Below are 13,271 nucleotides of genomic sequence, written 5' to 3'. Positions count from 1 at the left end.
GCAAACAGCAAAGGACTGTGGATACTGGGAGTGTGCAAGTGAGCAGGTCAGTCCTTCACAGCTACATGGCTCAGGAGCAGGCAACCTAACTAAAAGGATCTCACCCTCGGAGACCCTGGCTTACACCTCTCTTGCCAGTAGTCCAGTGGCAGAGAGTCACTCCTGGACATCATGAACATCTGCAGGCCAAGGCCCAGGGCAGGCAGTGGGTCAGGATGAACCAGAAGGCCTTGGCCTTGCCTCCTTCTTGGGCCAAGGTGCAGGCCTGGAGCAAACGCCTATCAGTCGAGTCTCTAAATCCCAGAAGGATCATGTGAGTCCCTGGGATGTCTCAGAGATGGCTCTCCTAAGTGGAGTGACAGGCCCCAGTGAAACCATGTTAGTGTTACCCCACCTTTGCAAACCAGTTGGTTCCTGCTTCACTGACAGGCATGCAGCTTCCACACTTCCTAGAGGGCATGCACGTGTATTGGGGACATCACCAAAGGGAGGTACTGGGCTGGAGAGCATTTCATTTAGAGAAGATGACAACATAAGATGTTTGGCCAGAACAAACAATGGTGTGCACCAGCTGCTACTCCACCTTTCCTCCTCTAAGCCTATTAAACCCATCAGGCAAGCACACTGAACAATCAGCATTGCCCTGATCACTCTCCAGTAATCCTGAAAAGTGTTTCTATATACAAGCTATCAGAATTCAGTAGCTGAAACACTGTAGCTTCAATAATGAAAACAAGTATTATGGAAAACAATAGCCAACAATGCCAGACACTATCCTAAGCATTTCACAAACACTAACTCCTTTCACTGGCAGGAGTTGATAGGATACTTAAGTTAGAACTTCAGTCAACAAAGTGAACTTAATGATAAAAAAAGTTACAGCATCGACTCCGTACTGCTCCCTACTCTGAGCAGGCCTCACCCTGACTTGCAGGAGGCTGTCTCAATTGTCCCACACAGGACCCCTTCCCACCGCTCCAGGAGGGTGAGCATTTTCCTCTTTCAATGCCTGTTTTGTTTTAGCAGTGATGACAGAGAGATCACATGAGACAATGTGCTTATAGCTCCAGATTTATCATTTACACCCCCATCTGATTAAAAGCAAGAGGGGGAGGTCTGCTAGCCTGCAGGCTCTGTTCACCCACAATACCATGTCACTCTGTTATGCTGCCCTCAAAACAATTCTTCATTTTTATGCCACACATACCTCCCTGCACCATCTCTGACCTTCCCCAAAGGGAATAGGTGGCACCACAGGAGGCCATGGTTTGAGGACCCTATGCGTCATTCATTTATATGCTTTTCCTTTCACGGATACAGCTTTGCAACTGTGTCCATTGTGGTGCTACCAGGTGGGAGGTCATGTTGGAAGCTGCTTTGGCCCACCACATCGGTCCACTTTGAAACACTGGTAATGAAAATGCTCAGAGAAATGATTGAGTACCACTGCAAAATAAAGAAAGAACTGAAGAGTATACAAAGTGAAATAAAGAAAAATATATGGGGAACCAACAGTGAAGGGAAGGAGGCTGGGACTGAAATCGATGATTTGGAGCAGAAAGAAGAAATAAACAGTCAACCAGAACAGAAGGAAGAAAGAAGAATTCAAAAAACATGAGAGGCTTAGGAATATCTGGGACAATTTTAAAAGTTCCAACATCCAAATCATAGGGGTGCCAGGAAGAGAAGAGGAAGAGCAATAAATTGAAAACTTACTGGAAAAAATAATGACAGAAAACTTCCCCAATCTGGTGAAGGAAATAGACATACAAGTCCAGGAAGCTCACAGAGTTCCAAACAAGATGGACCCAAAGAGGGCCACACCAAGACACATCATAATTACAATGCCAAAGATTATAGATAAAGAGAGTATCTTAAAAGCAGCAATAGAAAAGAAGAGAGTTACCTATAAAGGAGTAACCATAAGGCTGTCAGCTGATTTATCAAAAGAGAACTTACAGGCAAGGAGGGGCTGGCAAGAAGTATTCCAAGTCATGAAAGGCAAGGACCTACATCCAGATTACTGTATCCAGCAAGGCTATCATTTAGAATGAAAGGGAAGATAAAGTGCTTCTCAGATAAGGTCAAGTTAAAGGAGTTCATCATCACCAAGCCATTATTATATGAAATGTTAAAGGGACTTATCTAAGAAAAAGAAGATAAAAACTATGAACAGTAAAATGACAACAAACTCACAGCTATCAACAACCGAACTTAAAAAAAAAAAATGAACTAATCAAACAACTAGAACAGGAACAGAATCACAGAAATGGAGATCACATGGAGGGTTATCAGCGGCGAGTGGGAAGGGCAGAAAGGGGGAAAAGGTACAGGGAATAGAAGCATTATTGGTAGGTACAAAATAGACAGGGGATGTTAATAATAGTACAGGAAGTGTAGAAGCCAAAGAACTTTTATGTATGACCCATGGATATGAACTAAAGTGGGGGAGTGGAATGCTGGAGGGAATGTGTACTGTGTGTACTGTGCATAGCGGGAGAAAAGGGAGAAAAAAAATGAGCAACTGTTGTAACATGATCAAGAAAATATACCTGAAGCCCCAGCTGGTGTGGCTCAGTGCATTGAGTACCAGGGGCAACAGTTTGATTCCCAGTCAGGGCACGTTCCGGGTTTGTGGGCAGGGTGCCTGGTGGGGGGTGCATGAGAGGAAACCACACATTGACATTTCTCTCCCTCTTGGTAAAATTAAATAAATAAAATCTAAAAAGAAAAGACCTCCCATCCTAAAATGTGCCTTAAAATATACATATACTTAAAAAAATAAATGGTGTGGGGAAAAAAAGTATTTACACAGCAAAGGAAACCATCAACAAAATGAAAAGAAACCCACTGAATGAGAGAACATACTCATCAATGATACACTTGATAAGTAGTTAATATCCAAAATTTATAAAGAAGTCATAGAAGTCAACACCAAAAACTCCAGTTAAAAAGTGGGCAAAGGAGCTGAATATACATTTCTCCAAAACGACACACAGATGGCCAATAGACATGAGAAGATGCTGAACATCACTAATCATCAGAGAAATGCAAATTAAGCACAATGACATATCGCTTCATACCTGTAGAATGGCTATCATCGGTTAATCCACAAACAATTGTTGGTGAGGGTGTGGAGAAAAGAGAATCCTCGTGCACTGTTGCTGGGATTGTAAATTGGTGCAGCCACTGTGGAAAATGGTACGGAGGTTACTAAAAAAAAAAAAAAACAAAAAACTAAAATAGAACTACCTTATGACCCAGCAATTCCATTTCTGGGTATTTATCCAAAGGTATCCAACAAACTAATTTGAAAAGATATATGCAGCCTTATGTCCTCTCTATCATTATTCACGTAGCCACGAAATGGAAGCAACATAAGTGTCCATCCATAGACGAATGGATAAAGATGTGGTACATATATAATGGGATACTACTCAGCCATAAAAAGGAATGAAATCTTGCCACTTGCAACAATATGGAGGGACCTAGCGGGTATTATTTTCAGTGAAATGAGACAAAGACAAATACCCCATAATTTCACTCATGTAGGATCTACAGAACAAAATAAACGAACAAACAAAACAGAAACTAACTCAGATGCAGAGAACAATTTAATGGTTGCCAGGGTGGCCGGATGGGAGGGGATTTGGGCGACGGGCGAAAAGGGTGAAGGGACTGAGAAGTAGAAATTGCCAGTTATAATTGTAACGGGGGTAGGGGGGTTAAATACAGTGTACAGAAAGAGCCAATAATATTCTAATAACTGTATATGGTTATCAGGTGTGTAGGAGACTTTTCAGGGTGATCACTTGATAAGTTACATGAATGTGTAATCAATATGTTGTACTCCTGAAACTAACATTTGATGTCAACTGTAACTGGAAAAAATAAAAAGGACGTCCTAGTTCCCGCACAACCCACGCACAACCCGGTAGAGGTGTGTACCGTCCATTCCACGGTAAACTAACAGGTTCGTGCATATTAAGGCCGGACAATGGCGGGGCCGGTATACAGGATTCTCAGGTCTCGGTACAGCTCTTCGGCCCTGCGGTGTTGAGTAAGTATCCGCCACTCCGACCAAGTCAAGCAACGGCAGAGCGCTTGGTACCCTCAGCGCTAATTAGCAGAGGGTCAGACAGTCTGCAATGGGCGGGAGGGCAGCGGAGGTCCAGCCTCCAGCGAAAAAGGCTGCGCTCCGAAAAAGAGGTTCTGAGAGTCCACTACGTCCAGCGCCCAGCGATCCCACTGCCGGGGAAAAAAAGCAGCCCCATAGTAAACCAGCCGCGCGAACGCAGGGGGGCCAAGAGAGAGAACAGGCTCCAGGCCCCGGGGGAGCATGCGCGGTGGCGCGCGGGTGTGGCGGCGATGCGGCATCCCGTAGGATCCGCGATTGGGAATTCAGCCACGTTCGCTCTGGTGCCTCACCAACCTTCCCTGAAGCAAAGCTGCTTTTCCCGCAAACAGGGTGAGTACGGTGTGGCGTGGTAACAAAGCTTAGGACCAGGAGAAACGAACTGAGAAAGGGCAAACTCCGGGGTAAGCAGAAACCAGAGGCTTGCAAAGGGGTGGGGGGAGCCCAGGGCGGGAAAAACCATCCGGATCTGTAGGGGCGGGGCTAAGGTGTGATGGACAGGTGAGAAACCAACGCAAAGGGGACTGGGAGGCCAGTGAGGGCGGGATCTGCAGTTAAACTGGGGCCGTGCTTTGAGCCACAGTAGCTAACCTGCAGCAGGGGGTTCAGTAGTCCAAGTAAGCTAAGCGCTTTTCATGAAACATCTTGTTTAGTGGCCACTGCCACCTGGTGAGTATGCGCTTTGACCTCTCTTTTACACATGAGGAAACTGAGGGTTAGGGGTATTAACTGAGGCTCGAATACAGCTGGAATCCCAAATTTGGCAGTGTGACCCCAGAGCCCACACTGTTAAGGGCTCTGCCCTAGTGTCTGCCCTTCAGAAAATCAAGGTGGAGTGAGGCCCAAGTCGAGAAGATTCGGATGATTGGAACTGCCCAGGTTGTTGGAGGATGTGGCATGAAAAGTGGAAGTAAATGCTAAAACGTGGCAGGTTTTTCCTACACAGTGTGAGAGCTCTGAGGATGTGTCTGGGAGGGAGACAGAAACCAGAGCAAGGCTGTGGGGGCCGGGCCGCGTGCCCAGCTGCGGGAGCGTTGCCGCTCTGCTGCATACTGTGGCTCTCGGTTCAGAGTAGGTGCTGGAGACGTTTTGTTTTGAGGCGGTGTTGTCTCCCCGGGTGTGTGAAGTTAAAGCATTTTAGAAGCTTAAAAGCCGGATAGTGCGCGGAACATAGTTGTTTCTGCCTTCTGTGGTTTCCATAACATCATACCACACACTGGGTAGCTTAAAGAACAGAATTTTTTTCTTACAGTTTTAGAGGCTGGGAAGTCCAAGACCAAGGTCCCAGCCTATTCAGTCCCCAGTGAGAACCCTCTTCCTCTCTTGCAGAAGGCCCCCTTCTTGTCTGTGTGGGGCTGGTGAAGAGAGAGCTCTTTCTCTTCCTCCTATGAGGATTAGGACCTCACTGTTAATGACTTAATTTAATCTCAATTAGCTTTTCCATTTAATGTTAGTTACCACCTAAAAGTCTTGTCTCCAAATAGAGTCTCTTGTTGGGGGTTGGGGCTTTAACACATGACTCTGTGGGAGGATTGGGACACAGTTCAGTCTGTAACAATAGTTTACACCCAAGTAAATAACGAGTGATAATTGAAGACTGAAGAGCATGAACACTTTTAGGACAGTATGTACCTGAGGTTCTTTCACAGTTAATGAGCATAAGGTTTTCTGTGCTGGTATGTGCCTTATTAGCACTGGTGAGGAATTCTAGGAAGACCTTGTGTGGGAGGTCATGATGGTCCTCCCTGCAACCAACCTGAAGAGGTCAGAAAAAGTAACACCAAGCATCCTTAGAAGGTGTGCTTAGTGTATCCACTATTCATGGATTTATCTTAACCCTTATTTTTAAATCCTCACCTTAGGGCATGTTTGTTGATTGTAGAGAGGGAAGAAGGGAGAGAGAAACATCAATGTGAGAGAGAAACATTGACTGGTTGCCTCCCACAGGCGACCAGACCAGGCATCAAACCCACAACTTAGGTATGTACCCTGACCAGGAATCGAACCGCAACCTTTTGGTATATGGGACAAAGTTTCCACCAGCTGTGCCACCTGGTGGGGGCTAAACTCTTCTTTAACTTTTCACTTCGCTTTGTGCCGCTTCTGGAATAATGAGATCCATAATTACCACCGACAGTGAGTGGAATAATAACGACTCTGTTTCTGTATTGTTTCCTGTTGTCACTCTAACATTTGGTAACCAAGTCTCTTCCCCCTACCTATCCTGGTGAGAAGGGAGAGAGAGGTAATACAAGGTCAGGGGCTCAAGGGTCTGGCAGATGTGCGTTCAAAGCTCGGGTTCAGGCAGTGGCTCATTGACTGTGGGCAAATCACTGACCATTTCTGAGTGTCAGTTTTTTCATCTGTGAAATGGAGCTAATAAAAATACTGGCCGCACAGGACCGTTGTGAGGTTATAAGAAGACAGTATGAAACTGAAAGATCTGCCCTGCGGACTAGATATTTAAGTCACGGGGCATCCTCCACCCTCCCCTCTGAACAGAAACCACCTACAGCCCCCATGTCAAACTGGCTTCTTATTTATGCATCAGATTTTTATTGAATGCCTTCTAGTTGCCAAAGTACTGGCTCTCTTGAGTGCTAAGGACAGGGAAAAGCAAGACAGACAAGGTCCCTTCTTGTATGCCACTTACAAGGTCTGTCCAGAAGGTACCCAGTCATGTACTATGAAAACTAGAGACATTTATTGAAGAAGATACAAGAAAGATTGTACATAGGACAATGGCGCCTCAGTCGCCTTCAGAGGAGGCACCTTGGGACCTCACACAGTTCTCCCAATTGCCATCAGCAGCCCCAATATATTTTCCTGTATCTCATCAATGGTCTGAAATCTCTTCCATCTCCAAGGTGATTTTATTTTTGGGAAGAGCCAGAAGTTGCAGGACACCAAATGTGGGCTATAGGGGAGCTGAATCAGCTGGGTGATGTGATGTGTTTTCCAGAAAAACTGCATGAGACATGATGCATCAGAAGGAGTGTTGTCCTGATGAGGCTGCCAATCATCAGTTGCCCATAGCTGTGGCCTTCTGAATCATCCAGATGGTTTCCGCTGAGGAATGTTCAAGCTTAACACAGAATGTGATGCAGATCCATTGTTCTACTTGCTCTGTCATTTTGAATGCAACAGCCACACAGTATACACGGTCACTCAGTGGCATCTACCAACCCCTTAACTAGTATAGTAAAGTCACCAGTGTTCACACATGTGCATTCCAGTCCACTCGCCTTGGCTGCCAGGTTACATCGATTTCCTGCAAACCATTCCCATAATGTTAACAGTGGCTGGACTTTTTTCAGACAGACCTTGTATATTCCAGTGGGAAGGTCTAAATAAAATAATGGACTGGCCAAGAAGTTCATTTGTTTTTTTCTGTAAGATGGCTCCAGTGGCGCTTAGTTGTCTTCAACTACATTCAAAACAATTTTGTTAGATTGTTTTGTGACAGCTTTCACATTGGCATGCATTAAAAAAATGGTTATCAAAATTGGTGAATTTTTGTGTCACCATTTTAATATTGAAGATGGGAGAAAATAAGCAACATTTTCAGCATATTATGCTTCATTATTTTAAGAAAGATAAAAACCCGACTGAAGCACAAAAAAAGATTGGTGCAGTGTATGGAAAAGGTGCTGTGACTGATCAAACGTGTCACGAGTGGTTTGAGAAGTTTGGTGCTGGAGATTTCTCCAGAACAATGTTCCACAATTGGATAGACCAGTTGAAGTTGATAGCAGTCAAACGAGGCATTAATTGAGGACAACTAACGATATACCATGTGGGAGAGAGCTGCCATACTCAAAATATCCAAATCAATAAAGTTATTGGTGAAAATGAAAATTGTGTCTCTTTTATGGGGAAAAAACTACATGGACTGTTTGGCCAACCCAGTTAGTTGCGAGTGCTAAGAGCTATGAAGAAATTAAATATAGGGTATTGAAATGAAAGAGTGACTTAAAGTAGAGCTGTGTGTGTGTGTGTGTGCTCACGTGTGTATTTGGAGGGAGGGTATTTGACCACTAGGATGGCGAAATAGAGGGAGAGGCTTCTCTGAGGAGCTGAGCAGCCCTAACTGTTGAGGATTCATCCTTCTCTGGGGCAGGGGCTGGGGTGGGTGTTGGGAGGGCAGCAAGTGCAAGGCCCGGGATGATCAGATCAGGCTGGTGCTTTACCCTTCTGTGGGGTGACCCGGGATCTGCTTAATAGGGCAGGATGTGCTGATCAGATATTTCTCTTGGGGTTTAGAACTGAGAAATATGAAAAGCATTTTCCTGTGGTAGTGGGAGCTGGAGCTAAAATGTACAGAGGGCCAAAGCGACCATGTGCAGGCTGAAGTTCTGAATGAGCAGAAGCTGTGAGTAAGCAGGAAGTCAGTTAGTGGCTCCATCTGGCATGTGAGTGAGCCAGAGAATGAAAATCCAAGGGTATTTATTTACTGGTTGGTGAGGTTCTGGGAGCTGTTTTGAGATTTGAACGTGTCAGTAGTTCTGGTGTGCTAGAACTCTCACCCTGTCTGTGGCTTCTATTCTTGGTTTTTCCAGATGGTCTCAATTCTCAATAGGTATCTTTTCAATAAATCTCTCTTTTCTGTCTGTTGGTTATCTCCTGCAGCCAGTAAATTAGACTAAAACAGTCATATGGATCTCAGTTTGGATCCCTGGTTTTCCTCTAATAAGCTGAGACTTTGAACAATTATTTCATCTCTATAAGTATCCACATGCAACACCTGTATCCTTCAGTGGTTTTCAGATTAAACGAGATAAGAAAAGCCAAAGGGCCTGTGGAGTGCTTAGCACATAGGTGCTCAAAATTTGTTACATGCCTTTCTCTGCCCCTTCACCTTGTAATGGTTATTTGATTACATGCCTCCCTCTCGTTATTGAATTGTCCACGTTTTTTGAAGTCACTTTTCTTGTAGTTCATCCTTCCACCTCTGCAGTCCTTTGAACTGCCCCTGAACTGTAACTGGAAGAACAGTACAGCAGCTGCCTTTCCCCTCAGGTTGAACAGACCCTGCTGTTGGTTTTATTGAGGCTAGTTAGGTAAGAAAGATGTAAATGGTTTTAGGGTTATTAATGTTTGTACTTGTGAAAGATGGGCCTGCTAAAGAGCTTGGAGCAGTGACTTCCAAAGAGAGAGTGTGGGACTAGGATGAAAGAGTCAGTCCTCCAAATGGTGACTAAGGGAAGGAAGTCCCTCAGATGCAAATGCTATCTCAGTGAAATCAGGTTCAGAAGAGGACAAAAAGATGACATAGACACGGAGAGGAAGAGTTTGCCTTAGACCTTGGGCTGGCAAGGGAAAGAGATGCTGTGGTGTCTGTATGTGGAGCCCTTCCAGCCGGGTGTAGTCCTTGTGAAGAACACTCTGCCAGTCTGGAGCCAGACAGAAAGCTCTGATTCTTGAGGCCCAACCATTTTGTGGAGGCAGCTCTGGTGGGTACTGGAAATGGAGGGTAGGGTGAACTAAGAAGCAAACTAAAGATAACCTGTAAAACAGGGACATGTATGTTAATCTGTGCCATGTAAGAAAAGCTGTAATCGTACTTGTAATTTTCTGCCTGTGTGCCATGATTGTACTTAGAGGTCTTCACAACAGGATAAAGTGAAGGAAATTTGTCAGGCAAATGTTACCTGAGGAGAAGGGAGAGAAGAATACTGCAGATGTGATTACAGGCAACACCTTTGATCCCAGAGGAAATCTCCAAGCCTTTCCTAGGGGCACTACAAGGCTATCCAAGCAGCAAAAGCATCCCAGGTGAAATGGCAGGGAGTTCCTGTATAGGGGCTTTCCTAGGCTTCCTTCTTCTAGAGCTGCTTGTGATAAATGTCGCCAGATGGGTTCCATGATTTGGTATGGCTTCGTGGGGACATGCACATGATGGAGAGAGCATGGTATGTGTTTGCAGAAAAAAATGTCCAACCTAAGGAGACGTTCCATAACTGGTACTGAGACTGTTCTTAGGAACCGTTCTAGATTTCAAGCCAGTTCTTTCTGGCTCATCAGAGAACAAAGAGGTGTTACTTTTTCTCCTTAGGATCATGGCTGATATAACTGAGGAGATTGGTGGCATCCATTTCCCTTTTCCCTTCATATCCTATTCCATCCAGAAAGACTTCGTGGCAGAGCTCTACCAGGTGTTGGAAGCTGGTAAGACTGGGATATTTGAGAGTCCAACCGGCACTGTAAGTATGAATATTGGGGCCCAAAAGGGCTCTTGAGAGACCTCGATTATAAGTAGTCAGAGGCTTATTTACCTAAGCAGAGATTTTCAAGGTTTGAAGTTGGGCAAAGTACTTCTCTCAGTTTATTTTTCTGAGGAATGCTCTGTCCCCTCTATCAAATTGTTAAACACACCCCAGGGTCCAAGGAGAATTAGACTGAAGGTGAATGAGAATTTGAATGGCTACAGAAGCATAGCACTGAACCTTTCCTGATTTTTCTGAGCATATAACTGCTTTGATGTTGTTGATGTTTATACATGTCATTTCATTGATCCTCACACTAACACTTTGAGGGACACTGTTTTGCAGAGAGGGAAAACATGTTTCCAAAATCTAGACATCCAGCCCAGATTGGAGTTCCAAATCTACATGGCTACTGGACATCTCCACCTGGCACCCCCAACCCCTCCTGGTCAAAAACTGAATGCATCGTCTTCCTCCCTCATTTGTCCTGGGTTCCCAGTCTTAGTGAAGGATACTCTTCTTTTCCCTCCAAGATGCAGAAACCCTGGAACCATCCTGAGTGTCCTCTTCCTCTTGTCTTTCTCTTCTTCTTTTTTTTTTTTGTTTAAAAAGATTTTATTTATTTATTTATTTAAAAATTTTATTGTTATTCAATTACAGTTGTATGCCTTTTCTCCCCATCCCTCCACCCCACACCAGCTGAACCCACCTCCCTCCCTCACCTCCACCCTCCCCCTTGATTTTGTCCATGTGTCCTTTATAGTAGTTCCTGTAATCCCCTCTTCCCACTGTCCCCACCCCACTCCCCCCTGGCTATTGTTAGATTGTTCTTAACTTCAATGTCTCTGGTTATAATTTGTTTGCTTTTTTCTTCTATTGATTATGTTCCAGTTAAGGGTGAGATCATATGGTATTTGTCCCTTACCGCCTGGCTTATTTCACTTAGCATAATGCTCTCCAGTTCCATCCATGTTGTTGCAAAGTGTATAAGCTCCTTCTTTCTCTCTGCTGTGTAGAATTCCATTGTGTAAATATACCATAGTTTTTGGATCCACTCATTTGCTGATGGGCACTTAGGTTGCTTCCAGTACTTGGCTATTGTAAATTGTGCTGCTATGAACATTGGGGTGCACAGGTTCTCTTGGATTGGTGTTTCATGTCTTTCTCTTCTGTATCCAGTCTGTCCCCAGGTGCTAGCAGAGTTCATTTTGCTTCCTTGTCAAAGAACTCTGCATTCCAGGACTGCTAGACCACTGACTGTTCCCTGGATGGACCCCCAAAAGCTCCTGATCCAGAGTCTTGACTCACAGTGTTATGTCAAGTGGGAATGACTGCCTCCCTCCTTCTTTTAAATTGGCCTCAAGCAGTCCAAGTCCCAGGCAGCCCACACAGCCAGTATGCCTCAGCGACAGTTCATGTAGCCTTTAGTAGGCCATTCTGTGTAGTTAGCTATCTCCTTCCTGTACGTGTCATTTCCCCATTGATCCTGTTTGCACCTTGGGCTTGGTGAATCACTGCTGCTAAACCTGATGTTGATGGATGCTCTGAGAATCTGGAAGGGGAAGGGCCTTGGAAAGGGGAGGCCTCAGAGCATGGACACCAACACGCAACTCATCAACACGTGGAGAGTGCTTGGGTGCCAGGAGTTCTTCCCAATGCTGTTACATTTTATCCTCAGAACCATCCTATAACACACATCACTTCTATGGGATTCCACCAAAAATGCACAACCTGAATCTAATCATGAGGAAATAAGAAACAAACCAAAACCTAGGCACATTCTGCAAAATGAATGGTCTGTACACTTTTAAAATGTCAAGATCATGGCCATGACTGGTGTGGCTCCATAGGTTGGGTGTATCCCACAAAGGGAAGTATCCCAGGTTCTATTCCAATCAGGGCACTTGGCTGGGTGGCGGATTCACTCCCCTGTCGGGACTCATGCATGAGGCAACCAATCAATATTTCTCTCACATGTCGATGTTTCTCTCCCTTTCTTTCTCCCTCCCTTCCCCTCTCTATCCCTGAAAATAAATGATTAAAATCTTTAAAATGTCAAGGTCTTGAAAGATAAACATGAGGAACTTGTTCCACATTAAAGAAGAATAAAGAGAAATAACAACTGAATGCACCATTTGATTCTGAATTAGACTGTGGACCAGAGAAAATAATGTTTTTCTTTTGCTCTGAAACACTTTGTTGGGACAGTTGATGATTTTCAAACTGTCTGTAGATTTGATAACAGTGCTGCAGCAACATTACTTTCCTGATATTAGTAATAGTACCATGCTTATGTAAGAGAATATCTTTATTTTTAGATAATATACACTGAAGTATTTAGGGGTAAATGAGAATCATGACTGCAGCATCCATTTCAGGTTCAGAAAACACAATAATAATAACTTAATAAATAAATAAATTATATACTTCACATGGGAGATGATGAAGCAAATATGGAAAAACATGAAGATTTTTCAGAGAGAATTTCTTGGGAGAAGAATACACAGAAGTCCTTGGTATTTTTTGTTTACAACTTTTCTTTAGGTATGAAATCATTTCAAAAGTAAAAAAAAAACCCAGTTTAGGAAATATGCTGTAAGTACCATAGCCTCATCTTACAGAGGAGGAAAGTGAGGCACAGAGAGGTTCAGTAACATGCTCAAGGGCACACAGCTAATAGGTGAAAGAGCTGGGATTCCAAGCCAGGTTGTCTGGTTTCCCAGGTTTGGACATCTAGCCACCTTGCCAGCCTGCCTCTCAAACTGAAAATGCTCCCCCTTTGCCAGTGAACTCTGCTTCACCTTCCTCTCCTGCAGCTCCTTGTGGGAATTTTGCAGGATGGAGGAGAGCATCATCTTGCTCATTTTGATCACTTCATGAAGGTGGTGTCCATCAGCTCTTTCCATGCAAAAGTACCTTTGTTTTCCTTT

General features: G+C 44.3%; 1 long non-coding RNA gene across 1 annotated transcript; it reads left to right on the top strand.

Annotated features, from left to right (window-relative positions):
* The first annotated feature begins 4,343 nt into the window (after positions 1–4,343).
* On the top strand, positions 4,344–12,362 carry LOC128780487 (uncharacterized). The gene is made up of 3 exons (XR_008426419.1): positions 4,344–4,468; positions 10,191–10,338; positions 11,521–12,362. It is a non-coding gene; the product is annotated as an uncharacterized lncRNA (long non-coding RNA).
* Positions 12,363–13,271: the final 909 nt, after the last annotated feature.

This window comes from Desmodus rotundus, chromosome 3 (assembly GCF_022682495.2).
Source record: "Desmodus rotundus isolate HL8 chromosome 3, HLdesRot8A.1, whole genome shotgun sequence".
Lineage (NCBI taxonomy): Eukaryota > Metazoa > Chordata > Mammalia > Chiroptera > Phyllostomidae > Desmodus > Desmodus rotundus.
This window is presented reverse-complemented; position numbering and strand designations above follow the sequence as displayed.